The sequence below is a fragment of the Pleurodeles waltl genome, chromosome 2_1, assembly GCF_031143425.1.
Source record: "Pleurodeles waltl isolate 20211129_DDA chromosome 2_1, aPleWal1.hap1.20221129, whole genome shotgun sequence".
Classification (NCBI taxonomy): Eukaryota; Metazoa; Chordata; class Amphibia; order Caudata; family Salamandridae; genus Pleurodeles; species Pleurodeles waltl.
Window position 1 is genome coordinate 220,374,290 of NC_090438.1, and position 26,621 is coordinate 220,400,910.

Consider the following 26,621-nt stretch of genomic DNA (forward strand, 5'->3'; position numbering starts at 1 on the left):
ATGTCCTCACGCGCCCATCCAAATCTGGGTAGGCCACCGCCAGGATCCGAGACATCAGGGGGGTCAATTGACGAGTGGCACCCCTCCTACGTTGGGAGGCCATCCCCAGCAGAGCCTCTGCGGTCTTTCTGCTCCCGCGGCGGATGTCCTCCCACCTCTTGCAGCAGTGGGTGCCCCGTCTGTTGTGGACCCCCAGGATCCAGACGTCCTTGGCGATGGCACGCCAAATGTCGACTTTCTGATGGACGCTGACCTATGTGACATGTACAGGGTGAGAAAATACAATATCATCATTTTCTGCATGCTCGATGTGAGTGTCCCCCCATCCCCACCCTTGCCATGTGGCACATGCTCTCATCTGTCGTTTGATGCATGCCTCATACGCTCCCCTCCGCACCATCGTTCATTCACCCCACTCAACCCAGGCATTGCCCACAAAGCATGGTCCCAGTGTACTAAACTGTTGGTCTGGAGGACCGTAGAGTAGCGCATACTGGGGGAGGACCCCATCCACAAGTTTCTCCAATTCCTCAGAAGTGAAGGCAGGGGCCCTTTCCCCAGTCGCAGCAGCCATTGTCTCTTCCAGACCGAGGTCACAGCAGCACTTGCAGTATAGGTCCTCTCCTGTGGATGATCAGGTCTCGAGTGATTAAGCAGATAGAAAATGGCGGTCACGCCCGCGGTGGTGCGTACCGCGGCGGTGCGTACCGCGACCGCCGGCGCACTTCGTCATTGGCTCCTGAAACCCATAGGGTTCTATGTTAACCAATGCGGCTTTGCACCGCGGACTTCGACCGCCTACCGCCACGGTGTGCCACGCCAGCGCATTGACCTCACATCCCATTGTCACACTTCACAGGTCAGGCAGCCGCCATTTCAAGGGCGCACATGGCTTAATTTCTACTGCGTCACACAGCCCTAGGCCTTGCATTGCCACTCATACAAGCCATTCAATGCATAGCGAATCGTGTTCTGTGCAAGCTGTGGTTACGTACCTGTGGATTGCTTGACTCTGTGCTCCATGTTGTCCTTCCTAGGCACCGTCCGCTGGGACTTGGAGGAGGAGATGGAGGAATGTTCCTGTGTACAGACCGCTGGTGGACCTGTCGACAATGGAAGAAAGACATGTCATACTGACATACAGACTTGACCGAGCCACTATACAGGAACTGTGTGCCCAGCTGGAGCCAGACCTGATGTCACCCATTCGCCAACCCACAGGGATTCCCCCTCTGGTGCAGGTGCTGTCAGTACTCCATTTTTTGGCGAGTGGATCATTCCAAACAACAGTGGCCATTTCATCAGGGATGTCTCAGCCTATGTTTTCTAAGGTTTTGTCCAGAGTGTTGTCTGCCCTGATGAAATACATGCAGAGCTACATTGTTTTCCCTGAGGTGGGCGATTTGGCTACAGTGAAGGGTGATTTCTATGCCCTTGGACATATTCCCAACATCATTGGTGCCATTGATGGGACCCATGTGGCTTTGGTTCCCCCCAGTGAAAGTGAGCAGGTGTACAGGAACAGAAAAAGTTATCATTCGATGAATGTCCAGGTGGTCTGTTTGGCTGACCAGTACATCTCCCATGTAAATGCCAAGTTCCCTGGGTCAGTGCATGACGCGTACATCATGCGAAATAGCAGCATCCCTTATGTGATGGAACAGCTACAGAGACACCGTGTGTGGCTAATAGGTGACTCTGGTTACCCCAACCTGTCATGGCTACTGACCCCAGTGAGGAATCCCCAGACCAGGGCAGAGGAACGGTACAATGAGGCCCATGGGCAGACTAGGAGGGTGATCGAGCGGACCTTCGGCCTCCTGAAGGCCAGGTTTAGGTGCATGCATATAACAGGTGGATCCCTAATGTACTCACCGAAGAAGGTGTGCCAGATCATCGTGGCCTGCTGTATGCTTCACAACCTGGCTTTGCGACGCCAGGTGCCTTTCCTGCAGGAGGATGGTCCAGAGGGTGGTGTTGTGGCAGCTGTGGAGCCTGTGGAGAGTGAAGAGGAGGAAGACGACGGGGACGACACAGACAACAGGGACACAGTGATACAACAGTATTTTCAATAGCACACAGGTACGAATCAACACCGCCATTTTACATGTACTTACAGTCTCCTGCCTCTCTACTGTCTGTGTTTCCCCCCAGTTTATGTTAACTGAGTTGTGACTTTCCCTTCCGTTTTCAGAGATGTGGGCCCCACTGCGTGACCTCTGCTTTGTTTGCCCATGGACTAGAGCTGTGTGACAGTGGTATGTTGTCATCACAATTTAACTGAACATTTTGGCACCGTTATGTCTAATACATTTGTTCAAAATACAAGCAGACTCCAGATATTTTTTGTGCAATAAGTGATTTTATTAAACTGCTAAATTTAGGGACATGGTTGAAAAACAGTGATGGGTGATGCTGGAGTAATGTCCATCGCAGGGTCCAGTTTTCAGTCTCACAGGTGCATTGTCCATATGCCTGTGGAAGGATGGAGCAGGGGCAGTTTAAGGTTGGACAGGGTGACAATGTGGGACAGTGGGATGACATCAGGGGGTATCCTTTGCTGGCGGGGGTCTTGGCATCCTACTCTGTCTTCTTCTGAGATCTCAGGCCCCGCTTGCGGGGTGGTTCTTCTTCTGCAGGAGGTGGAGTTCTGGTGGCCTGTCGTTGTGTGGGGGCCTCTTGTCCACTAGCGCCGGAGGAGGTGGTAGCCTGGTCTTGGTCCATGCTAGTGACAGGGGCCCTTTGTGGTGCCACATGGTCCCGCAATGTGGTGACAATCTGGTTAAGAGCCACGACGATGGTCCCCATTGCGGAAGTAATGTTTCTCAGTTCTTCCCTGAACCCCATGTACTGTTCCTCCTGCAGTACCTGGATCTCCTGGAACCTGGCCAGTACCGTAGCCATCGTCTCCTGGGAGTGGTGGTATGCTCCCATGATGGAGGAGAGGGCCTCGTGGAGAGTGGGTTCCCTGGGCCTGTCCCCCCCCTGTCGCACAGCAGCCCTCCCAGTTCCCCTGTTTCCCTGGGCCTCTGTCCCCTGGACCGTGTGCCCACTACCACTGCCCTCAGGTCCCTGTTGTTGTTGGGGTGGTGGGTCAAACTGGGTGCCCTGTAGTGGTGGACACACCGCTGATTGACGTGTCCTGGAGACAGAGGCATGGGCCTGCTGGGTGGGAGCTGTGCTGGTGTTCCCAGAGGGGTTTAGGTCTGCTGTAGCCTGTGGCTGTCTGAGGGGAACCGACTGTCCCGAGGTCCCCGATGGGCCGGGCTGGTCATCTGGGTCCAGGGAGACAGAGCTGCTGTCATCACCGGGGGCCTCTTCTGGGGGTGGGATGGACATTTCTGGACCCCCCTGGGCGGTGTGGTGGCGTTCGGGTCCTGCAGGGGTATAAGAGTATGGTTATTGCTTCTGTGTGTGCCATTTCGTGAAATGGGTGGGTGGCCGTGTACCCCAGTGCTGGCATTCCCTTGTGGGGGCTGTTGTGACGGTGGCTTGTGGTGGAGATGGGTATGTGCAGTGGGCATGCTTTGGTGATGGGTGTCCATGCTTTGTGGACGCATGCAGGGCTAGGTGTTGGGATGGGTGGGTTGTGATGGTGAGCCATTTGCAAGGAGTTGGTGTGATGGGGGTGGGGGTGAGGGTGGGGGTATGATTTGGCATGCAGGTGGGGTGGGGGGAAAGAAGTAGTGAAGATTTGACTTACCAGAGTCCATTCCTCCGGCCTACTCCTGCGAGGCCCTCAGGATGCAGGATGTGCAAGACTTGCTCCTCCCATGCTGTAAATTCTGGGGGAGTAGGTGGGGGTCTGCCGCCAGTCTTCTGCACCGCGATGTTGTGCCTTGATACCATGGAACGCACCTTCCCCCGTAGGTGGTTCCACCGCTTCCTGATATCATCCCGATTTCGTGGATGCTGTCCCACAGCGTTGACCCTGTCCACTATTCTTTGCCATAGCTCCATCTTCCTGGCAATGGTGGTGTGCTGCACCTGTGTCCCGAAGAGCTGGGGCTCTACCCGAACTATTTCCTCCACCATGACCCTGAGTTCTGCGTCAGAGAACCTGGGGTGTCTTTGGGGTGCCATGGGGTGGTGTGGGTGAGGTGTGGGGTGGGGTATGTGTTATAGAGTGTGGTGAGTGTGTTGGTGTGAGGTGTTTTGTGCGTGGATATTGTGTGGGTGATGTAGTGATTTGCCTCTGTGTGATGGTGTACTCTATTCTGTGCTGTCTCTCTCTAGATTCAGTCGCAATTGTGGTCGTAAGGGTTTGTGGGTGATGTGGGTGTGTGTTTTATAGTGTATTGGGTGTGTGGGAGTATTGTGTGTATGTGTCTCAGGTGTGTGTATTTCGAATTGTCCAATGTGGCTGTGTTTTGTAAAGGTGTGTGTATTTTGACCGCGGCGGTGTGTACCGCCAATGGAATACCGCAGTTGAAAAACCGCTGCGGGGATTTGTGGGTCGGAATGGAATGGGCGTATTTCTGTTGGCGTGACGGTGGAGGGTTGGTCATCGCCAGTTTTTCGCTGGCCGTTGGTGTGGCGGACTTTTGTTGATGTCGGGTTTTTGGCGGTTTGCCAGTTGCGGGTCAGAATGATAGTGGCGGTTTACCGCGACCACAGCGGTGTTATGGCGGTCTTCTGACCGGCGGTAAGCCCCTTTTACCGCCGAGGTCAGAATGACCCCCTAAGAGTCTTACTTGATAGAGAACAAATGGAACGTTGATTTTACACAAAGTCCCTGGTTTGCATCAAAAATAAAGCTGCACGGGCGAGCGTGCATTAGAAAAGCCTGCGATGCATTGATTCCTTACTCACAAGCGAGGCTGTGCATCATTTCTTTTCTTTTCCAGTCAGGTAGGCAATGTGTCGTTTTTCTCCCGCTCAAGAGAGTGATGTGTTGATGTCCAGACGGGGCACCTCAGATCAGCGTAGGTTCACAATGACTTTGAAGCCCAAGACGATGCATGAGAAATCTGGTCACACAGTGTTAGAAAACTCTGCTACATGGGGGTTGCATCGTTATCAGCAGATACAAGTGGGTTTTGCATCGTTTCTCCTGCCGCGATCTCTCTAACACAATGCTGGTAGAGCGTCGATTTCAGACACAAAGCAGGTGGCACGTCGTTTATCAGCCGTGTTGCAGATGGTGCATCGAAAATGTCCACACATGGTGTTCTGATTTTGAAGTAGGCAAACTTCAAAGGAAAGTCTCTGTTATTTACAGGATCCTGCCTTGACCAGGCCAGGCCCCAAACACACACCAGGGGGTTGGAGACTACTTTGTGTGAGGGCAGGCACAGCCCATTCAGGTGTAAGTGACCACTCCTCCCTCTACTCTAGCCCAGACTGCTGATCAGGATATGCAGGCTACACTCCAGTTCCCTTTTGTGTCACTGTCTAGAGATGATTCACAAATAGCCCAACTGCCAGTCTGACCCAGACAGGGAATCCATAAACAGGCAGAGTCACAGAATGGTTTAAGCAAGAAAATGACTTTGTTCTAAAAGTGGCATTTTCAAGCTAACATTCTAAAAATCACCTTCACTGAAAGATGTATTTTTGTCAATTTTGAGTTCAGAGACACCAAACTCTATGAGAGAGCGTCCTTGCAACAGTGAAAAATGAATTTGGCAGTATAGAACATGTAAAACACATCAATTCATGTCCCACCTTTAACGTACACAGCACCCTGCCCAAGTGGCTACCTAAGGCCTACTTTAGGGGTGTCTTACATGTATAAAAAGGGAAGGTTTGGGCCTAGCAAGGTCGAATTGGCAGTGTAAAACTGCAAACACAGTCACTGCAGTGGCAGGTCTGAGCCATGTTTACAGGGTTACTAATGTGAGTGGCACAGCCAGTGCTGCAGGCCCACTAGTAGCATTTAATTTACAGGTCTGGGGCAACTCTAGCGCACCTTACTAGGGACTTACTAGCAAATCAAATAGGCCAATCATGGAAAAGCCAATTACATATACAATTTACTCAGGAGCACTTGCACTTTAGCACTGGCCAGCACTGGTAAAGTGCCTAGAGTACCAAACACATCAAAAACAGAGTCACAGTAAAAACATGGGGAGCAGAGGCAAAAAAGACAGAGGAGACCATGGCAATGATGCCAGATATAACACTACCTTTTAATTGTACAGCACCATGCCATATGGGCTACTGAGGTCCTACCTTAGGGGGTGATATATGTAATAAAAGGGGAGTTTAGGCTTGGCAAGGAGGTTTAAATGCCAGGTCGACATGGCAGTGTGACACATATTCCGTCTGCAATGGCATGTCTGGGACACATTTTTGAATGCTACATAGGTGTATTATGTATAAAAACAATGTACATATATGCCATTATATGTGCCAGCTTAACAACAAGATCACTGTGCTATTGTCGATTACACCCAACGTGACCTCCATGGAAACCCAGAGCCAGAAGTATGTGTCAAGCAGGCCCTTCGACCTAGGCCTAGGCCTGAAGCAACTAATTGACAGATCACAGGTGGGGGGACATATGGCCCAAAGACAAACGTTCCAAACAAGAAAGATTCTCCAAATAGACAGCAACCCACAAAGGTCCTAGGAAATTGGCACCCAAGAAAACACATTTCCCCAGAGGGGTACGTGTTCCCAAAACTCCATAAAGTTAGATGCCATATGAGGATAGGAACACAGGCAATCAGAATACACCACACACACTATATGCAGTGATCACGTTCTGGACGTGTTACCTACTAGCCCACCCTTTGTCCATACAAGGTCTAAACCCACCTGCACACTCTATCAGATGGTCGGATGTATGGTCTCCGGACTAGGCCCAGATTTCTTTTTTCAAAGAATGTACTCAATTGTTTTATTGCACCTCAAGACAATGTACAAAAAGATGCTCAAACTGTACATTTGAGAGACAGTCTTCAAACCCCAACTCTGTACTGCACTCTCCCGGGCATTGTGTTTAATTAAACAGACTGTTCCAACTTTGCTAGATGCCTCTAGTCTTTAATTAATTTAAGGAAAATCTGCATTTGAGCAACAGGAGGGTGGCACAATAAGTGCTGCAGGCCGACTAGTAGCCTTTAATTTCCAGGCCCTGGATATGTGGTATAAAATGCTGCAAGAGACTTGCAAGTAAAGTAAATATGCCAGTTAGGTATATGCCAATCGAAACATGTTTAGAGGAATGAGCACAGACACTTTTTTACTGGTTAGCAGTGTTAAGTCCAAAGGACAACAGAAGCAAAAGTCTAGCAACAAAATGATAAGCAAATAGACAAAATGTTTGAGGGAAGACCACCCTAAGGCTGATAGGTCTAACAGTGTTTATTATCACAATGTCCAATATACTAACTCTTCATGTGTGTAATTGCTCCGTGTGGCACAGATGTTCAATTTCATTCACATCCAATGTATTCAAGAATGGTCCTCAACACGATTTGTTTCCACGCCTTTATTTGATCTTCATTTAAAATAATTTAATGGAAGCCAAAACCAGCCAATGAATCTCGTTCTTTAAGAGCTTCTTCATTGCCCATTTTTTAACCATCGTTGTTCTACTTGCATTTACTGGATGTTGTTAGATATTTATCCATCGAGCAATGCACTTCATGAACTTGATCCCATTATACGAGTAGAGGTAGTAAAATAGACTGGCTTGCTCACAGCGTTCTTAAAGAACGTGGGGACATATTTATGAGAGGCGTCACTTTTCCTGACTCTCGGGCGGCGTAAACCTCTCAACCATATCTATGGGGCTACGCAAAACTTTGAATGGCCTCATACATATGAAGTTAGACAGAGCAGTGCAAGTCACTGAGTTAACTTACTCTAGGGAGTCGGTCCTTGGGCGTTACCGTGGATTTTCCCATGCAACACCCAGATTTACTCAATCACACAAACCTGGGAAAGCACCAAAACCTTACCCCTCCTCAGGGCAGGGGTAACGAGGAGAAATATTTTTATTTCTCCTCATTTTTTCCTTTTTCCATGGAAAGAAGACAATGCCTCTCTGGATTATTTTTGTGCAGGACGATGTCCCTTACTCACATAAAAACACTTCTTTCAGACAATGTGATGGAAATTTAGGACAATTCTTTGTGATGCAGACCTGGATACTCAGTGCAAGTTACACCTGAGACAAGAACATGACACAATTATTTTAATAGAGAAAAGAAATGGGAGTCGGCTCCAAGTTGTTATTTTAGGCCACCACATTACACATGGGGCATGCCTAAAGTATCACCTTTTTCTAGGCTAAATGTTCTATTTTCAAGCAAATGTCACCTTGCATGCCCAAAGTAAATATAAGCAATCATATCAATAGTTGAGAAAACACCTTGAAATGAAATAGTTTTTTTATTGGAAACTAACCAAAGTCTTAACGTAGATAATTAAGGGCCAGATTTAGGAAAATTGGTACTGCACTACGTGTAGAGCCACTTTTCTTGCCCGCCCTTATGCCACCATGCGTGCCCCATATCTAAGATACCGTGCACCATGGCGGGAGTTAGGGAACTAGCATCCAAATTTTGGATACTAGTTCGGAGCTTTGCAGGATTAGCGTAAAAAATGTTGATGCTAATCCTGCAGAGCCCATTGAGGCCCATTGTAAACAATGGCGTGGCTCCTTTTACAAGTGCAGAAAAAAATTACACAAAGAAATCTCTTAGATTACTGTGTGCCTTTCTTTCGACCCCCCCCCCATGAGGGAATGCCCCCTTTGCATACATTATGCCTGTCTCAGGCATAATTTAGCGCAAATGGCTTACAAAGTGTCTCAATGCATGCATTGCACCACTTTTTAAATTTGGCGTGACGATTTTGGCCTCCTTGGGCCACATTAGCGTAACAAAAAATGATGCTAATGTGGCACAAGGAGGTGCTAGGGGCTCTTAAGTCTGCCCCTTAGTTTCTTTCTCATAGCCAGAGCCTGCTGTGTGGAAGACCGGTAGGCTGACACATCTCTAAATATAGCCCTGACATAAATGCTTCAAGCCCAGATGCTTCTTATACAGGTGTGTAGATAACAGTTATTAAGATGTCATGTTGCTCCACAGTTGATATTTCGACATATTGTAGTGAGAAAAGCAACCTTCAACCAAGGGTGTTTGTAACATGACTATTACCCATCAGTTTTGATTTGGAACTTGACCACCTCTGAGCTGAACTCTTCTGTAAGTTCTTTGACTCTGTAACAGAGATGCAGTAGGACTAATATAATTTGACTGCGTATCCAGAGAGCAAAAAGCACAACGAAAAAATTATTTTACAACAGCCCTGATAGAATTAGAAAATGTCGCCTTTAGGTATTGACCCGCTGTCTCAGATTTTTGCTAAAGTGGTTTGGACAACTCACATTTATATCACTCTGCTTGGCAATGAGCTATGGGCATCGGCATTCTTTCTTTCACAAATTAAACACTGATGGTCCGGGATTAAGCGGGTTTAGGGCACACGAGTTGAGAGAGAGAGGGGAGCACAGAATGGGGGAAGTGTGTAGAAGACTCAAGGAGCAGCAGAGGTGTGGTGTTCACAAGACAAAAGACAGTGGATGGGTGGGGGAAATATGTGGCGATCTAGGCCACAGCTTCTTAGCACTAACATCTCTGTTCCTAGCTGGCCTGTTGGTCGCCCTTCCTTTAGGGGCTCAGTGGCAGGGCAGAGGCAATTCAATAAGAATTAGCCCATATTTTTTCAAATGGCAATTTTTGTGGGCACTGTTGTAAACATCACCGTACCTGTACAACAGTGCTGAGTTTTTGATTATTTTTTTTCAAAATCGTTATATCCCAAGGAGTTCTGCCTGGGGCTTAAATGCGCTAATGAGGGAACAAAGGGCCTGATTTAAAAGGCCCTAATGCCACTTTGGCTCTGCCAAAGCGTAATTTTTTTGATGCAAAGGGAGCTGATTTATAAAAAGGGGTGCTACAACCAGTACAGCGCCAATTTCCTTGCGCACCCCCAACACCACCATGTGTGCGCAGTATTTAAAATACGGCGTACCATGGAGCGGGGTAGGGGGTAATAGAGTCAGAATTCCTGACGCTATTGATGCACTCTGCAGGAGTAGCTTAAAAATTTTGGATCTACTCCTGCAGAATACATAGGGGCCCATTGTATTCAATGACATTCCCCCTTTTAACGCCTACTCTAAGCAGGCGTTAAAAGTACCCCAAAAATTGGCCCAAGGAAATCTCTTAGATTTCCTTGTGCCATTTTTTTGCCCCCCCCCTAACAGGGGAATGCCTTCCTTGCATACATTATGCCTGGCATAGGCATAATGTGGCACAAGGGTTTACAAAGTGGAGCAATGCATGCTTTGCACCACTATGTAACTATGGCACGTGTAAAAAGCCACTTTAGCACCGCCATAGCTTCAGAAAAGTAATGCTATAGCGGCACTAAGGTGGAGCTTGGGACTCTTAAATCAGGCACAAAGGGGGTCATTACAACCCTGGCGGACAGTGTTAAAGCAGCAGTAGTACCGCTCACAGGCCGGCGGAACAAAAAAGGGAATTATGACCGTGGCGGAAACCGCCAACATAGACAGCCACTTTAACACTCCGACCGCCACGGCGGTACAGACAAGCAGCGCGGTGGTCACCGCCAACAGACAGGCGGAAGACAAAGTACCGCCCACAGTATTACAACCGGCCAATCCGCCACCTTTTCCGGGGCGGATTCACCGTGGATAAAAACACGGCGGAAACAGCTTTTGCAATGGGAAAACGCTCACCTTAACACACTCCACGAGGAAGGAGGGCACCATGGAGCCGGAACTCCAAATACTCCCTGCGCTTGTCTTCCTGCTCCTCTACGAACATCAGCAACGGCGGCGCCGAAGACAATGGTGAGTACTGCACCTACGACATAGGGGAGGGGGGAGGCAAAAGTCAGGGACACACACACGCAACACCCCCAACCCCACCCCAACTCTCGCACACTACAACACACACACCAATGTATTTCCAAACATCACAGTAACAACCCACAACCCCCCCGGAAGAATGCAAGGATACAAAGGAAGTCAGTACAACCATTGTAATGTATCAAAATACAGTAAGCTCATTTATACATAAATATATACACATTCCAAATATGTGTGTATACATCACGATTAGTAGTGCAGGTATGCACATTGCAATGTCCGTGGACCACTGGGCCCAAAATGCATGGGCGAGGCCCACACACGATACCTGTCCAGAAACAGAGAGATCACTGCAGGGGCATCAGATAGAAATACAACAGGCACCTCTGGGGGAAGGGGAGGGGGGAACCTCAGCCGGATGGCAGCACCACGCCAGATCCACGACGGGCTCCATGCCCATTGATGTATCCTGGGGAGTGCAAAGCCACAGTCTCACAAGTCTTTTCAGTGGGTGGTTTGCCCACTGGACCATCCTGGGGAGTGCAAAGCCACAGTCTCACAAGTCTTGTCAGTGGGTGGTTTGCCCACTGTACCATCCTGGGGAGTGCAAAGCCACAGACTCACAAGTCTTTTCAGCGGGTGGTTTGCCCACTGGACCATCCTGGGGAGTGCAAAGCCACAGTCTCTCAAGTGGATAACAGTCTCCACTGGTTCTGGAGGAGGCTTTGTGCCCAGAGTGCTTCATCCAACCAAGGACTGAGGTAGTGGATGTATCTCTCCACTGGTTCTGGAGGGGGACTGGTGCCCAGAGTGCATCACGCTCCCTGTGACGGTCCAGATTCCGTCACTGCCCCTGCCGCTCATGGGCAAACGATGCTTGAGTTGGCGGTGCTTGCCCTGTTCAGCGGTGCCTGCCCTGTTCAGCGGTGTTTTCCATGGCGGTGCTTGCCCTGTTCAGCGGTCTTTGCCCTGTTCAGCGGTGCTTGCCCTGTTCAGCGGTCTTTGCCCTGTTCAGCAGTGCTTTCCATGGCGGTCTTTGCCCCGTTTAGCGGTGCTAGCCCTGTTCAGCGGTGCTTGACCAGTGACGATTGTGCTGCCCTCCTGGGCACTGACTCTGGCGGTGGTCTCCGGACCAGTGACGATGGGGCTGGCAGTGGCGTCCTGGGCAGCGGGGAGGATGGCGGCCTTCTCCGCTGTGCTGCTCTTCCCAGACTTTGGAGACTTCTTCTGCCCCTTCACCACCTTGGGAGGAGTCACAGCTGACTCGAAACTCCCCCCAGGACCCTTGTGAGCGGTTTTGCCGGCAGGAGTCTTCCCCCTCTCCCTTCGGGCACTGTCCAACTTCTGGTGCTTCACAGGGGGTGGACTGGCAGTGCTTTGGCTCCGTGTCACACTGGCTGCCCTGGTGTCCGGTGCACTCCACATACCTCTAACAGGCACCACTGGTACCGGAATCTTTTTGGCTGAGGTGCTAGTACGGGACCTATGAATTGGAGGGGGGGTGATGGGACAGAGGTCAAGGTTGCTCAGGAAAAGTTTCTGATGAACACTGGGATGGGTAGCTGGAGGGGGTCTGGGAGTGGAGGAAGAGGAGGTGGTTGTAGGAGGTGTAACTTTTGATGCTTTGGGTGCAGGTGCATGTTCTGGAGGCTGTCGTGAGGTGGATGGATGTTGGGTGTGTGTGTGTGCCCACGTTTGTGTACTTTGGGAGGGGGCATCACAGACACACTGGGAGAGGACACAGGGGACGTGTAAATGGTAGTGGGGGTGGTGAGTGCAGGTGAGCGGGGTGTGCTGCTGGGTGTTCTGGTGAGAGTCCTAGTGGCTGTAGTGGTAGTGCATGCAGGTGAGAGTGTAGACGACACTGGGAGGGAGGAGGGAGACGACGAGGAGGGGGACACAGTGGAGGCAGTGGATGTTGCTGTGTCTGTATGTGGGTGATGCTTGTGTGAGTGCCTGTGGGATGTGTGGTGCCTATGTTTGCCTGAGCTGCCCTTGTGTGCTGACGTGTGTGCAGGCTGGTCTGATGGTGTGCTTGGGATAGGCAGAGGTACAGGGGATTGGGCCTGGGTGGAGGAAGTTGGAGGGGGGAGGCTAGACACAGGGACAATGGCTGCCATCAGTGCTGAGGCCAGAGATTGCAGGGTTCGATGATGGGCAGCCTGACCAGAATGAATGCCCTCCAGGAATGCATTAGTGTGTTGCAACTCCCTTTCTACACCCTGGATGGCATTCACATTGGTAGACTGCTCAACCGTGAGTGAACTGAGGAGGTCACTGGCCTCCTCACTGAGGGCAGCAGGGGTGACAGGGGCAGGGGCTGAGGTGCCTGGGGCGAAGGTGATGCCCACCCTCCTGGATGAGCGGGCACGGGCGAAGGCTGAGGTGCTGCTGGGAGGGCGATGCTGGTAGGGGGGTGGCGGCTGTACCTGTAGAAGTGGGGGGCACAGATGGTGCCGCCACCACAAGGGAGCTCCCATCGGTGGACGAGTCCGTGTTCCTGGTTGCTGATCCGGTGACCGTCGTGAAGCTCCCCTCACCCTCCGTCCCACTGGTGTATTCCGAGTCCGTGGTGTGGCCCTCCATGGCCATGTGGGATGCAGCCCCCTCGTGTTCCGGTGCCCCTGTACCTCCGCCTGATGATGCTGATGCACAAAAGAACAGGGAGAGCACAAAATGGGGTGGGGAAACAGAAGAAAGACAGGTTGAGTGCATGGCTTACCGCTACCGTTGGCGTACAATACAGACACAGCAGCCCCCTGCACTACGCCGTGCTCTTGGCCTCTACAGATGCAGTTCCTGGGATATGGCCTACATGGCTATGAGTGTCATCTGCCCACATAGATGACACAGGGGCATGAATACCTGTACTTGGCACTCTACAGAGGTGGGGTGGAGTGGCACATGGCCTGCATTACGGAGGGGCCTAGCCTACGGAACTCTCCCTGGCCTAGGGAAACCCACAGCCCTCCTCCCCCTCCCAGACCCCTCCACTGCGCGCAAAGTCATGAGAATGTGAGTGTACTCACCCCCTTGTGTCTGCTGTGATGTCCTCATGCGCCCATCTAACTCAGGGTAGGCCACCACCAGGATCCGGACCATCAGGGGGGTCATGGTGCGATGGGCACCTCTCTCATGTTGGGAGGCCATCCCCAGCTGAGCCTCTGCCGTCTTCTTGCTCCAGCGGCGAATGTCCTCCCATCTTTTACGGCAGTGGGTGCTCCGTCTCTGGTGGACCCCCAGGGTCCGGACGACCTTGACGATGGCACGCCAAATATCCTTCTTCTGGTGGGCGCTGACCTACATGACATGTACAGGGGAAGAAGAGAAGTCATTACCAACTGCACCGTCGTAGTGAGTAGCCCACATCCCTACCCTTGCCATGTGGCACATGCATTCACAGTCCTTCATGCTTGAAGAACTCTGCCCCCTTCCTACTTACATCCAGCCCTCTCCACCCAGGCATAGCCCATACAACTTGCACCCTATGTACTCACCTGTTGGTCTGGAGGACCGTAGAGTAGCGTGTACTGGGGGAGGACCCCATCCACGAGCTTCTACAACTCCTGTGCAGTGAAGGCAGGGGCCCTTTCCCCAGATGCACGTGCCATTGTCTCTTCTAGACCGAGGTCACAGCAGCACTTGCAGTGTAGGTCCTCTCCTGTCGAAGATCAGGTATCGAGTGATTGAACAGATAGAAAATGGCGGTCACATCAGCGGCGGTTACGTCCGCGGCGGTGCATATCATCACCGCCGGCGCACTTCGTCATTGGCTCCTGGGACCCATAGGGTCCAATGTTAACCAATGCAGCATTGCGCCGCAGTCTACGACTGCCTACCGCGACGGTGTACAATGCCAGCGCAGTTACCTCACATCCCATTGTCCCACTTTAGAGGTCAGGCATCCGCCATTTCAGGGGCCCACATGGCTTTATTTACAACTGCGTCACACATACCTATTCCTGGACTCAACACACATACAGGAAGATTTTTGTATTTTGTGTCGTGTTCTGTGTAGCTGTGGGTACATTCCTCAGAACTGGTTGACTCTGTGGTCGCTGTTGTCCTTCCTAGGCACCGTCAGCTGGGACATGTGAGAGATGGCGGAATCCTCCGGTGTACCGACCGCTGGTGGACCTGTTGACAATGGAGGACGACATTTAATCATCACCTACAGGTTTGACCATGCCACAATCCAGGAACTGTGTACCCAGTTGGAGCCAGACCTGATGTCACCAATCCGCCATCCCACAGGAATCCCCCCTCAAGTGCAGGTGCTATCAGTGCTCCATTTCCTAGCAAGTGGGTCATTTCAAACAACAGTGGCCATGGCATCAGGGATGTCCCAGCCTATGTTTTCCAACGTGTTGTCCAGAGTGTTTTCTGCCCTGCTGAAACACGTGAGGAGCTACATCGTTTTCCCTCAGGTGGAGAATTTGGCTACAGCTAAAGGTGACTTCTATGCCCTGGGACATATCCCTAACATCATAGGTGCCATTGATGGGACCCATGTGGCTTTGATCCCCCCCTACAGGAGTGAACAGGTGTACAGGAACCGGAAGAGTTATCATTCCATGAATGTACAGATGGTGTGTTTGGCAGACCAGTACATCTCGCAGGTAAATGCTATGTTCCCTGGCTCAGTGCATGACGCCTACATCCTGCGGAATAGCAGCATCCCTTATGTGATGGGTCAACTCCAGAGGCACCGTGTGTGGCTATTAGGGGACTCTGGTTACCCCAACCTGTCATGGCTATTGACCCCAGTGAGGAATCCCAGGACCAGGGCAGAGGAACGCTACAATGAGGCCTATGGGCGGACAAGGAGGGTGATCGAACGCACCTTCGGCCTCCTGAAGGCCAGGTTCAGGTGCCTCCATATGACAGGTGGTTCCCTATTCTACTCACCAAGGAAGGTGTGCCAGATCATCATCGCCTGCTCTATGCTTCACAATCTTGCATTGCGACGCCAGGTGCCTTTTCTGCAGGAGGATGAAGACATTGACAACAGGGACTCTGTCATACAGCAATATTTCCAGTGACACACAGGTGAGAATTTTTTTTACTATTACATTTACTTTCACACTTCTACCTCTATCCTGTCTGTCAATTTGAAGCAGTATTTGCTAACTGAGTGGTACATTTCCATTACGGTTTCACAGGTGTGGTTACCAACGTGTGTCATCTGCTTGCATCCTTCATGGGCTTGTGATGTGTGACATAGGTATGTTGACATTACATTTTCGAACGGATTTTGTCATTGTCATAGATAATACACATTTTCAAAATCACAGACTGACTCCAGATTGATTTGTGGTTCAAGGGTGTTTATTGAAGTGCTAATTATTGGAGGGGGTGGCAAAATGGTGATGGGTGATGGTGGAAGAATGTCCATGGCAGAGTCCAGTTTATTAGTCTCACAAGTGCACTGCCCATATGGGCATAGGAAGTGGAGCTGGGGCAGTTCCAATCTGGACAGGGTAACAAAGTGGGACAGTGGGATGACAATCAGGGTGGTCTCATTTCCTGGCGGGGGTCTTGCCATCTTGCTCTGTCCTGTTCCTGGATCTCAGGGACCGCTTGCGGGGTGGTTCTCCCTCTGCAGGGGGTGGGGTGCTGGTGTGGTGGTCCTGTGGCGGGGCGTCCTGTCCACTAGCGCCGGCGGAGGTGGTGGGCAGTTCATCATCCAGGCTAGTGTCAGGGGCCCCTTGGAGTGCCACGGTGTCCCTCATGGTGTTCTGTATGTCCTTCAGCACCCCTACAATGGTGCCCAGGGCAGAGCTGATGGTTCTGAGCTCCTCCCTGAAGCCCAAATACTGTTCCTCCTGCAAGAACTGGGTCTCCTGAAACTTGACCAGGACGGTAGCCATCGTCTCCTGGGAGTGGTGGTATGCTCCCATGATGGAGGAGAGGGCCTCGTGGAGAGTGGGTTCCCTTGGCCTGTCCACCCCCTGTCGCACAGCAGCCCTCCCAGTTCCCCTGTGTTCCTGTGCCTCCATCCCATGGACCGTGTGCCCACTACCACTGCCCCCAGGTCCCTGTTGTTGTTGGGGTGGTGGGTTATCCTGGGTTCCCTGTAGTGATGGACACACAGCTGATTGACGTTTCCTGGCTACAGAGGTATGGGCCTTCTGTTTGGGTGCTGTGCTGGTGTTACCAGAGGGTGGAAGGTCAGTGTTGGGCTGTGCCTGTGCAAGGGAAACCGACTGTCCCGAGGCCCACGATGGTCCGGGCTGGTCATCTGGATCCAGTTGTGGGCCTCTTCTGTGGGTGGGATAGAGATATCTGGACCCTCCTGTCTGGTGACGTTACGTAGTGGTCCTGCAGGGGTATAAAAGCATGATTATTGCATGTGTGTGTGTCATGGTGTGGGTGAGCGTGTACCCCAGTGCTAGCATTCCTGTGTGGTGGCTTGTGTGATGATGGTTAGGGGTTGTTATGGGTATGTGCAGTGGGCATGCTTTAGTGATGGGTGTCCATGCTGTGTTGTGTCATGCAGGGCTTGCTGTTGGGATGGGTGGTTTGTGTTATTAGTACATTAGTGAGGAGTTGGAGTGATAGGGGAGGGGGTGAGGGTGGGGGTGTGTGATAGCATGCAGGTAGGGTGGGGGATATGATAGTTAAGATTTGACTTACCAGTGTCCATTCCTCCACCGACTCCTCCGAGGCCCTCTGGATGCATAATGGTCAAGACCTGCTCCTCCCATGTTGTTAGTTGTGGGGGAGGAGGTGGGGGTCCGCCGCCAGTCCGCTGAATCGCAATGTTGTTCCTGGAGACCACAGAAAGCACCTTCCCCCGTAGGTCGTTCCACCTCTTCCTGATGTCCTCCCGATTTCTTGGGTGCTGTCCCACTGCGTTGACCCTGTCGACTATTCTTCGCCATATCTCCATCTTCCTAGCTATAGAGGTGTGCTGCACCTGTGATCCAAATAGCTGTGGCTCTACCCGTATGATTTCCTCCACCATAACCCTGAGCGCCTCCTCCGAAAACCTGGGGTGTCTTTGGCGTGCCATGGGGTGCTGTAGGTGATGTGTGGGGTGGTGTATGTGGTGATGAGTGTGGTGATGTGTAGTGGTGTGGGGTGTTTTGTGCGTGGATGTTGTGTGGGTGATGGTGTTGTGTGCCTCTGTGTGGTGGGGTTGTCTATTGCTGTGCTCTCTCTCTGTCACCTTCGTCTCTAATTTTTGGTCATAGGGGTTTGTGGGTGATGTGGGTGTGTGTTTTATATTGTGTTGGGTGTGTGGGAGTGGTGTTTGTATGTGTATCAGGTGTGTGTATTTGGAATTGTCCAATGTGGCGGTGTTTTGGAGATGTGTGTGTATTTTGAGCGCGGTGGTGTGTACCGCCAATGAAATACTGCGGTTGAAAGACTGCCGCGTGGATTCGTGGGTCGTAATAGCATGGGCGTGTTTCTGTTGGTGTGACGGTGGAGGATTTGTTTTCGCCAGTTTATCACTGACCTTTGGTGTGGCGGACTTGTGTGGGTGTCTGAATTTCGGCGGATTCCGAGATGTGAGTCATAATAGCTGTGGCGGAATTCCGCGGCCGCAGCGGTGTATTGGCAGTCTTTTGCCCGGCGGTAAGCGGCTTTTACCGCCAATGTTGTAAGTGTTTTAGTTTATGTGTAGATAACAGCTTCATGGACTGTGCTTACTTTGACACTTAGATTTATGTGTGGTTACTGTGTGACATTTTTTGTTATTCTGTGTGACACGTTCTATGTGACATGTTTTGTTGTACTATGTGATGACTAGAGATGTGTTCTTATTGTATCATATGTTGTGATCCTCAGGTTATGTAGCGTGATAAGTAAATGGTAGGTTTTTAGGCTTGTCAGCTATTTGTTTCTGGTTGGAAGGGTGTGGCTTGCAAATGTGGCATATGTTAAGAGGGTTTTGGATTCGTTGTTGATGAACAGAGGTTGCTCCTGTGTGCTATTGCAATCATGAATGTTTCCTTATACTTGGAATACAGCGAAGGAGATTGGGTGATGGCGCCACATGCTGTCATGACAGCCATTCTTGAGTACAAAGTGGTTTCCATTGTTGCATGGGTGTGTTCTTCAGCTCTGTGGCATACACCCTCTCCTTGGAATAGGGAATGGTCTCTCTTTTGGTTGATGTGATCCTTCGTCATATGGTGGGGAAGTGTGATGTCTTTACTGCCTTTTTCTGAATTTCCAATGGCTTTGGCTGTTTCTTTGGGGGGAGGGTAGTTCAATTATTTTGCTGTATTTAGAATGAGATTTCACTGTTACGCATCATTTTATAAATTGGGACTATCACCAGGCCTGCCTCCATTAAGTGACGAATTCTATTCTTTCAGCATCTTTGCATTTTGCTTGGAAGAAAGTTGGCTCATTCACATATGGTCTTGTGGGCAATTCAGGGTACCTGGATAAAGGATGTCTGCCATGAGTATCTATGGAGCCGTTTAGGTGCTGGTGTTATATTGTCACCTAGTCATAGATAGAGGAGGTGTCTTGATGCTGCATTTTATATTACTTTACATATTCTGAGAAGAAAGAGCACGGCTCAAGATAAAGTCAATCTGCATAGTCTGTTGAACAGAACAGAGTCGATAGAAGCCTGTGGCAGTTGTATTTTACTGCATTATATTCCAATAAATTTAGTGCACACAACGTGAATCACTAAATTGTGGTGAATACACTGTAGGCAACCACATCATGCATGCTAATGTTAATACATGTATTTTTGCAATTAACAAATGTATTTCTTTAATCTTAACTCCTTTCTTTTTTCTGCCTTAAATAATTTTATGATATTTTATATACTCCTAATTCTTTACTGCAACCGGTTTTAATCTTGTTATTTTCATCAATATTATTTAACTAGTTTTCATTATACAAATCTTACCCCCCCAAAAATAAACATGTTTAATTTATTTTTAACAAAGGATGCGGATGCTGCTTCTGAAGCCACGAAGAAAGGGGATTGCAGCTGGAGCGAGAGAGAGCCCAAACAGGACTGACAAGATGGCAGCGGCCAGCGAGTGACCTGCCCAAAAAGGTGATCCCCTATTAACACAGCCGCTTAGGGACCTCGAAAAGTTTAAGATTGATGACTGGGCGGAGGTGCGAGTCTGGAGACTCAAAAGCCTAAACACAAAGATAAATCTGCACATGTAGATTCACTACAAACATATTTACATTTCCACTTTTGTGTAACTTTACTACTTTTGGCCATTCGTCATTTACCAGGGTAAAGCTACTCAAAAGTGTAGACTTACATGTCCCAACCCCCAGAAACAGGGAGAAGAATCAGTTAAAATGTCAATGGAGACTGTAAAGGTTTTACCAGCAGTGACCTTGAAGTTCTATAAACTTTGAGGAGACCTCCACAATTGGGGCAGTGATCTTCATGGGGGAAGGTATAGGGAAACGTTTAAATGTTTATTAAGCTTTAAGAAAATAGATTTTTTTAAACATTTAATAGTGATGATATTTATTTATATATATATTTTTAAATATACAATAACATTTCGCAGTAAATTTTCCTGATTTTAAATGAAAAACTTCCCACCTAATCTGAAAAATATATATTTTTCTTATGTATTACAAATAATTACAAGTGATGAATAGAAACAATTAAGTGGAAGAACATTATTATAAATACATATTCATGTTGCATAAAAATGTAAAAGAATAATTGTTTTATTTCAAATCAATTTTATTACTGTTAAATACAATATATTTATATCTTATGTACTCATATCTATAAATATTTTGAACAATTTATTTAACTTTAGATCCTATAGTGTTTTATTTCATGTTCCTTGCTCCAATATTGTCAATGGGAGAGTGTTGCTGTACCAGTGGTTGGACATGTGAAGTGAAGGACATACTCCATTCCTGAGCTGGAGTCCATTCACAGATTCCTTGGGTCCTTTTTAGCAGTAATATCTAAAGATTGGCAGTGTGTGAATAGCAACAGGCTTACTGTTTGTGGGTGGGTTCATGTCACTCCCTAAGGCCCTCACTAGCCCTCCCTAAACCCCTCCTTATTCATCCTATAACCCCTTTCTTTTAGTAGTAAGTATTTATTATTTTCTAACCTCTCCCTTCTCTGTCTCCCACATTTTAATACTAAAACGTATACATATGTGTTCAGTGTTGGGGCATAGATCTCTGCACATAAAACACAGGATTAGAAAAAGAAGCCTAAGGTGCACCAAAGGCAAGCCCGTCTGTGTCCCCCTGTGCCCGCCTGTGCCCGCCTGTGCCCATCTGTGCCTGTCTGTGCCAGGACCGTCCCCAGGTCCTCCTTACTCACCAGTACTCTGCCACTCTCCTTGACACTTTGAACCCCAGACCCTCCAATACTGTCAGTTGACAAGCTACACCACCCAACATGGTTGACGCCTTCACCTGTTCCCTCTGCTGCTTCACCTGCACCACCTGCACCACCACAAAGAACACCAACACAGAACATATCCACTACACCCACTCCACACACATTCAGTAACCGACCAACAAACATACCTTCACCCCCACACACCAACAGCATGCATGCTCCTTAACATCCGTTCACTCAGCAAGCATGCAACAGAGATTAGAGACCTGCGGGAAGACGTCACCCCGGACCTCCTCTTCTTCACCAAAAGATAGTTGATCACAGCTTCAACACCAGACATCACCATCACAATCCCTGCTGGAAACAAGATCTCCAGGCAAGACCCCCAAATCAGGCCCACAGGAGGAATCACCATTGTATATAAAGATGCTTTTCATGTGCACTACCTCTGCCAAGCCCAGAACAGGCTATATGGAACACCTCACTTCAAGTTACAAATCACAGCATTTATCACCCAGGGTGGGACCTTAGTCTACAGCCCCTTTGCCCCAAGCAAATTTCGCAAACAACATCACAGATTTCATTGCCCAGCAATTTCCTGGAATTTCCATCTTGATGACTGGGTTGACCCCAACTCAGCTGACCTCCTTGACAACCTCAGGACTATCCTAAAGTATCAAAGAGGGACACATTCTATACCCATTCTTTAAATCTTCGGCCAACATTATAATCAACACCTCAAGTTTTATAATCAATGTCCGTCAACCCAGGAGGGACCCCTCAGTGGGCCCAGCAGATTGCCTTTCATGAGAACAAACCAGAACCCACAGGTACATTGGCATGCAACATAAAGAATTTCGAAGTGGATCACTAACTTCTCTGAGACTCTGGCCCCCATGAAATGAAGAAAAACAGCAACAACCAGAACACATGCCAGCTGGTGCACAGAAGACATCAAAATTTCCAAGTGACACTGCAAACAACTGGCACAGAAATGGAGAACCAGCAAAGGGGAAGTGGAAAAAGATGCCTTCAAATCTGCCCAGAGGAGGCACCACCAGCTCATCTGAGAAACCACGTGGGAGGCCCTAGTTGAGTGAATAAATGCCAGTGCCAACAGCAGCAAATAAAACTTTGCAATCATTAAAGACTTCACCACATTCACAGCTGTCACCGAAAACATCAAATCACCACAAGATCAGCAACAACCTCTCTTCAGAAAGATAGAAACCATACACAGCAACTTACCCCTGCAACAAGACCCCATGGCACTTTCCAGAAGCCTCCCAGTGACAAAGAAATTCAGCAGAATGGCCTCATGGAACACTATGAGCATGGAGGAAACCACAGGAATCATGAAGACCATTCAATGCCTGGCTGCACCGGACCCCTGTACCAACCCCATCTCAGACAAAGGAGCAATCCCTTCCAGTGAAGCCCTCACTACTGTCTTCAACACGCCATCAATACAGCTACCTTCCCGGACCATGGAAATGAGAAGTTGTCATTGCCCTGCTAAATAAACCCTCAGCTGACCTAAACAAACTCACAAATTACCAACTGTTATGCCTCCTTCCCTACCAGCATGAGTTGAGAAAGCTGCTGCTCAAGTAGAAAATCTACTTGAGCGGCAGAAGGAAGTTAGCATGCTCTGGCAGTATGTGTGATGCTGTTTGTGCTGATTTTACAGTGCGGGAAAAAGCCTGGCACTGAAAATCAACACGAGACATGCAACTTACCCAAACTCCACCACTTGCAGAGCTCTGCATAGCGCTGCAGAGTTTTTTCAGCATTTCACAGAGTTCCGTGTAGCAGAACTCTGCCCAGGCCTACTCATCTTGGGAACTACATTGGCTCCTGACAAACAACTGTGCACACTCTGAACCCATCACCCACACTTACAAGGCTCTCCAGAACACTGACCCTGCCTACCTGAACAGGTGCATTCTCTTCTATCAACCTTCCAAACACATTTGATATGGTCTCTCATTAGCACACACCCAATGCACACATAAAAGCCGAACGGGCCTGCATCTTCTTGTACCTATCCCCTAAAGCCTGGAACTACTTCCCACAACATGCCAGAGCATTATTCTCTCTTCTTAGCTTTCCAAAGAAGTTGAAGACCTCTCTTTTTAAGTAAACCCTAGGGCTGGCCTTGCATGCCTGTTACAGAGCTCTGGGTGATCAGCATGCTATAAAAACACAGATAAGATAACAAGCAAAGGTGCAGACCTCAACTGGGAGCACATAACCCACCAGAGAAACTCCTTCTAGTGTGTCTACATGATTAGAATAACTTTGTAGCCGTAGAGTTTGGTGGTCACAGCATCCTGATACATGTCAACACATACCTCTGAGCAGAGCACTGTCCATACGCTTAACTAAACAAATATTTTGACTCAGCAGCATTGCATCCTAGGGTGACATGCTCCAACATTAACCCCTTCCCCGCCACGGACGTAATGGTTACGTCCATGGCAGCGCCCGTGTGGCGCCATGGACGTAACCATTACGTCCTGAATGCTTCCCTCGGGAGAAGCGCTAGCGCTCCTCCCGAGGGCCGCCCCCCCACCCCCCTAGGTCAGGGCTGACCGGGGAATCCCTTCCCCTTCCAGCCCCGACCCCCCCCACCCCCCCCCTGTGACGTCAGCGCGCGAGTGCGCGCTGATTTGTCACAGGGGCCTCCCTAGTCGCGCTGGAAGCTCTGCTTCCAGCGCGATTGAAAAAGAAATGCAAAAGCATTTCTTTTTCAATCACTTGGGAGGCCCGGAGGGGCTTCAAAGGGAAGGAAAAGTATTTCCTTCCCTTTGAAGTCCCTCCGAGGGTTTCAAAAGCCGGATTGCTTGCAATCCGGCTTTTGAAACCCCACTAGACACCAGGGATTTTTTTTTTTTTCATTGAAATTGACCAAAGGGAGCGACCCCTTGGGCAAGGGTCGCTCCCAGGGGGGGCATTTTTTTGAAAATGCCTTTTCTGCCCCCAGGGGGGGCAGAAACCTCTAGGCACCAGGGACCATTTTTTTTTTTTTTTTTTTTTTTTTTTTTGTTTCATTTTTTTTAATGAGGTGGGGAGCGACCCCTTAGGCAAGGGTCGCTCCCCTTGGGGGAAAATTATATTTTGGCCATTTCTGCCCCCCTTGGGGGCAGATTGGCCTATTTTGATGAGGCCAATCTGCCCCCAAGGGGGGTAGAAACCACTAGACACCAGGGAGTTTTTTCTTTGCGTGAATTTCATGCAAAGGGAGCGACCCCTTAGGCAAGGGTCGCTCTCTGGGGGAGGGCAATTTATTTTAGGCCATTTCTGCCCCCCCTGGGGGCAGATCGGCCTATTATTAGGCCGATCTGCCCCCAGGGGGGGAAGAAACCTCTAGGCGCCAGGGCAAATTTTTTTTTTGTGTTTTTTTTTTTTGTTCTTTCTTTTTTTTAGAGATGGGGAGCGACCCATCAGGCAAGGGTCGCTCCCCTGGGGGGCAAATTGTATTTAGACCATTTCTGCCCCCCTGGGGGCAGATTAGCCGATTTTAGGTCAATCTGCCCCCAAGGGGGCAGAAACCACTAGGCACCGGGGATTTGTTTTTTGGCGCCAATGTCACGCACGGGGAGCGACCCTGTAGGCAAGGGTCGCTCCCGGGGGGCGGGGGGTGGGGGTTGGGGGGGCAAATTTATTTTAGGCCATTTCTGCCCCCTCGGGGGACAGATCAGCCTATTATTAGGCCGAACTGCCCCCGGGGGGGGGGCAGAACACTCTAGGTGCCAGGGCAATTTTTTTTGTGTGTGTGTTTTTTTTTGTTGTTTCTTTTTTTAGAGATGGGGAGCGACCCATCAGGCAAGGGTCGCTCCCCTGGGGGGGCAAATTGTATTTAGACCATTTCTGCCCCCCTCGGGGCAGATTGGCCAATTTTAGGTCAATCTGCCCCCAAGGGGGCAGAAACCACTACGCACCGGGGATTTGTTTTTTGGCGCCAATGTCACGCAAGGGGAGCGACCCCGTAGGCAAGGGTCGCTCCCGGGGGGGGAGGGTGGGGGTTGGGGGGGCAATTTTTTTTTAGGCCATTTCTGCCCCCCCGGGGGACAGATCGGCCTATTATTAGGCCGAACTGACCCCCGGGGGGGGGGGCAGAACACTCTAGGCGCCAGGGCAATTTTTCTTTTTGTGTTTTTTTTTTTGTTGTTTCTTTTTTTAGAGATGGGGAGCGACCCATCAGGCAAGGGTCGCTCCCCTGGGGGGGCAAATTGTATTTAGACCATTTCTGCCCCCCTGGGGGCAGATTGGCCAATTTTAGGTCAATCTGCCCCCAAGGGGGCAGAAACCACTAGGCACCGGGGATTTGTTTTTTTTGGCGCCAATGTCACGCAGGGGGAGCGACCCCGTAGGCAAGGGTCGCTCCCGGGGGGGGGGGTGGGGGTTGGGGGGGCAAATTTATTTTAGGCCATTTCTGCCCCCCCGGGGGACAGATCGGCCTATTATTAGGCCGAACTGCCCCCCGGGGGGGGCAGAACACTCTAGGCACCAGGGCAATTTTTTTTTTGTGTTTTTTTTTTTTGTTGTTTCTTTTTTTAGAGATGGGGAGCGACCCATCAGGCAAGGGTCGCTCCCCTGGGGGGGCAAATTGTATTTAGACCATTTCTGCCCCCCTGGGGGCAGATTGGCCAATTTTAGGTCAATCTGCCCCCAAGGGGGCAGAAACCACTAGGCACCGGGGATTTGTTTTTTTTGGCGCCAATGTCACGCAGGGGGAGCGACCCCGTAGGCAAGGGTCGCTCCCGGGGGGGGGGGTGGGGGTTGGGGGGGCAAATTTATTTTAGGCCATTTCTGCCCCCCCGGGGGACAGATCGGCCTATTATTAGGCCGAACTGCCCCCCGGGGGGGGGCAGAACACTCTAGGCGCCAGGGCAATTTTTTTTTTTTTTTTTTTTTTTTGTTGTTTCTTTTTTTAGAGATGGGGAGCGACCCATCAGGCAAGGGTCGCTCCCCTGGGGGGGCAAATTGTATTTAGACCATTTCTGCCCCCCTGGGGGCAGATTGGCCAATTTTAGGTCAATCTGCCCCCAAGGGGGCAGAAACCACTAGGCACCGGGGATTTGTTTTTTTTGGCGCCAATGTCACGCAGGGGGAGCGACCCCGTAGGCAAGGGTCGCTCCCGGGGGGGGGGGTGGGGGTTGGGGGGGCAAATTTATTTTAGGCCATTTCTGCCCCCCCGGGGGACAGATCGGCCTATTATTAGGCCGAACTGCCCCCCGGGGGGGGGCAGAACACTCTAGGCGCCAGGGCAATTTTTTTTTTTTTTTTTTTTTTGTTGTTTCTTTTTTTAGAGATGGGGAGCGACCCATCAGGCAAGGGTCGCTCCCCTGGGGGGGCAAATTGTATTTAGACCATTTCTGCCCCCCTGGGGGCAGATTGGCCAATTTTAGGTCAATCTGCCCCCAAGGGGGCAGAAACCACTAGGCA